Source organism: Simochromis diagramma, unplaced genomic scaffold (genome assembly GCF_900408965.1).
Source record: "Simochromis diagramma unplaced genomic scaffold, fSimDia1.1 OVJJ01000302.1, whole genome shotgun sequence".
Lineage (NCBI taxonomy): Eukaryota > Metazoa > Chordata > Actinopteri > Cichliformes > Cichlidae > Simochromis > Simochromis diagramma.
The window spans coordinates 7,278,778-7,282,277 of NW_024386792.1; the positions used below are offsets into that span (position 1 = coordinate 7,278,778).

Here is a 3,500-nt window from a genome sequence, read left to right on the forward strand (position 1 = left end):
TAAATCCGTATGTACCAACTCTAATGCTGCCCTGGCCTTTTCATCTGGTTCTCGGTTCCTAGTTTGAGTAAACTTCCCTTGTATACAGGCTTCACATTGCATATTTTTGTTGATTTTACCCTTAATTTCCATTCCATCAACGACATTTTGCAGATTTTGAACATCCTCATAATTACAGTGTCCTAGAATTTCATGCCACGTTTGCATATCAAAACATCCATTACATTTCTCTTCAAACTCTTGCACAGTGTTTATAAAGAACAGTCTCTCGTGTTCATATATAGGGAATTTTGTTCCATCAACATGTTTAAGAAAACTGTCCCCGTGTTTGAAAACCACAGTGGCTCCGTTACTAGTAGCTGCTTTTACTGACAAAATGTCCTGTGGAAACGATGGAATGTAGAGTGCTTGTTTCAATGTTACCTTGTGACTGCGTCCTTTACTGTCAATCATACTTATCTCAGCATCTCCTCGCCGCTTTGCAGCTCCTCTGCTCCGCCTTCCGTCAGCCAACTCTACACAATGAGCCTCGGGTCGAAATGTGTCATCAAAAGTCTTAAAACTCTCGATCTTCGTAAAGATATGTGACGTCGCTCCCGTATCCACCAGTAGCTGGTTATTCAGCATCTCTTGGCCGCCGTCCGGGACCCTCTGGGGTTCGGAGCCCGTCTTGAACGCGTAGTCCTTCTCCACAACCCCTCTCGCTTCATCCCGTCTTAGCTTCCTTCTACAGGTCGCATCTTTGTGTGTACTACTCCGGCAAAAACTGCACCATACTCTGGATCGGCACGTTCTTGCAGTGTGTCCCTTTAGTCCACATTTAAAACACACAATCTCATTATTCTTTGATCTTCGGTCATCTGCTCGCCATGAAGTAGAATCCTGGTCTAATTGCACTTTTGTCCTCATTACGTTGTCATCAGTTACAGCCGCACGCATTCTCTCGGTTTCTTCATAACTTCTGAGTTTTACTTTAAACTCTGAAAATGTGATTTTTGCTTCGCTCTGTGTAATGTGCACAATCAGGGGTTTAAACGTCTCTGGTAGACCTTTCATTATCATTGCGATCAGAAGTCCATCAGTTAATGACTCACCCACATTTTTTAACGCTGTGATAATTGCTTCTGCTCGGATAATATAGTCCGTCACACTTTCATTCTTTTCATTTGTGAGAGAAGTAAGTTCGGTGTACAGACTTATGATCCTTGGCTTGCCCACTCCTGCATAATGACCTCTCAAAATTTTTAGGGCTTTCCGTCCGTCATCAACTGCATCTCTCATAACTAACGATAAACTTTTGTCATCCAGAAATTGTATCAACTCTGCATATGCTTCTGCATTTTTGTCATCATCTTCACCATCGGCTTCTTCATCACCCTCAGCCTTTAAGATGACATCTTTCAAACCTTGTAGCCTGAGATGACCAAGGAACTTCGTTTCCCATATCTCATATTTCCTTTCATCTCCATCAAACTGCAAACGGGAATATCGACTGCCCGACTCTGCCGTGCGTCTGCTCATGATGCACAAAAACGCTTACTCACTCAATCGTGCCAAACTTTTAACACCTGCCGGTAACTTGCGGTTTCAGGAAACGCTGCCCTTCCTTTGGCAGTTACAGGATCTCTTTACTGCTGCTCTGGGCCCATAACCTGTTAGCAGAGCTGCTCTGTGCAGCGTTATGGCATAATAATTTTAAGGAAGAATAAAAAGTCGACACACATATCTCATTCCTGACGGAGGACTCTACCACTACACTTCTCCAGTCCACTCACAGAGTCGTTGCATGGTAAGACATGGATAGGAAGTGGGCGGAGCCTTTTACCGTCATTTTATTACGACGCAAAGTACAAACACCTGTGGACACACAATCCAACATGAACTATGCAAGTTATAAACAGTTGTAGGATTAAAAATTATCATAAATACAGAATGATTATTTACACAGAACTATACAGTAGTGCAGTTAAGTAATAGCTATAGCTATAAGCTATAGTAATAGCTTTAAGTCCTGTAGAAAGTTAAATATATGTTGTGCTCACTGGTTACTCTGGTATGAATGACTCTGAATTACTTTATGATAAATAACACACTATTGTCAAAAAACAGTGAAAGAATTCCAGATCACAAGTTTTTAGTTCAAATACAAGTAACAACCTTTGACTTTAATCAGGTTTTATTTAATTGTGTCAGAGAAAACATCATGTGCTCTTCATGTAGCTGAGTACATTCAGTGTTTAAAACAGAAGTTGTGCAGGTCTGAGATCAGCAGTTTTCTGAAACACCAAACTGAGGTACTGTTAATGCTGATGTATAGAGACACAGTTACAGGGGTGATTAATCCTTTTGACTTTTTGTCTTTAAATTGATCAATAAAACAGCTGCAGCTTTCACTGACAGCACATGTGGTACTTTAACCTTTGTACTGTTTTCTTCAGTTAATTTTGGAGTTACTACAAAGATTGAAGATATAGGATGATCTGTCTGCTGTCACTGGGTGGTGCTGAGGTCTGAATCTGAGGACAGCTCCTGTAATCACAAATAGAACAGAATCATCACAAACTGAAATATAAAGTTTATCTCTCAAATCTGAAATACAGCTGATCCTTCTCTGTCCTCACGCACTCGGGATCTGAAGTTGTTCAGTCTTACAGTTCTGCCGACAGCTGTTTATTTTTTTTATTTGTTTTAAAGGCCTTACTAACACATTTTCTAATATCATGTTTACCTTTGAGTTGTTGATGCTTTATAAATGGACATCTGCAAAGATGAGATGATGGACCAGGTTTCAGTCGAGGTTCAGTCTGCTGCTGCATCCTGGTCACAACATACAGAAGTGTTATCAGCTCAGTATTGAACAAGAAATATTAATGTTTCAAATTATTTGTCCTAAAGGATGCAAGCTATACAGAGTACTGCACATGTGACAGTTTTTTAACCTGAATATTTGTAACAAACTCAGTAAAAAAAAAAAAAAAAAAAAAAAAAAGATAAAAAAAATAATCAGAGGAAAAATGTAACATTTTAACTTAAGCTGACAAGCGGAAGTAGTTGGTTTCAGTACATAAGTATCGGACTTTGCTATTTAATCCGTAGCTATTGACAAATGAGGGGTTTTTAAAAGTTGGCGTTAATGTCGTTCCATATGTGGAAAGTGACAGAAAACATGCTGCTGTTTGCACATATTTAATAATCAGCTCTGCGCAGAAGCAGAGTCCAGCCCGTTGCTCTTACAGTATAATACTCATAATAAAGGTACAGTAACCGTGGTTAGTCACTGAGCAGCCCGGTGCGTTTCTCTTGATTTCTTTAGTCAGGGCAAATTCATTCACCTGCACGGGTTAGCTAAACGAACTTTACAAAACAAGTTTCCCCGACAGCCGAGTGCTCATCTTAGCTAGCTAGCTAAGGATCTAAATTACGGATTAGCTTACAAACACATTTAACTTACCAAAAATAATGCGGTGGGGCCTCAGGTCCTCCTGTCCGGTAATCCAGTA

General features: G+C 40.1%; 1 long non-coding RNA gene across 1 annotated transcript; it reads right to left on the reverse strand.

The window, feature by feature from the left end:
• Positions 1 to 2,131: 2,131 nt before the first annotated feature.
• On the reverse strand, positions 2,132 to 2,860 carry LOC120728904. Its single transcript, XR_005694802.1, has 2 exons — positions 2,729 to 2,860; positions 2,132 to 2,529 (listed from the first exon to the last, which is right to left on the reverse strand). It is a non-coding gene; the product is annotated as an uncharacterized LOC120728904 (long non-coding RNA).
• Positions 2,861 to 3,500: the final 640 nt, after the last annotated feature.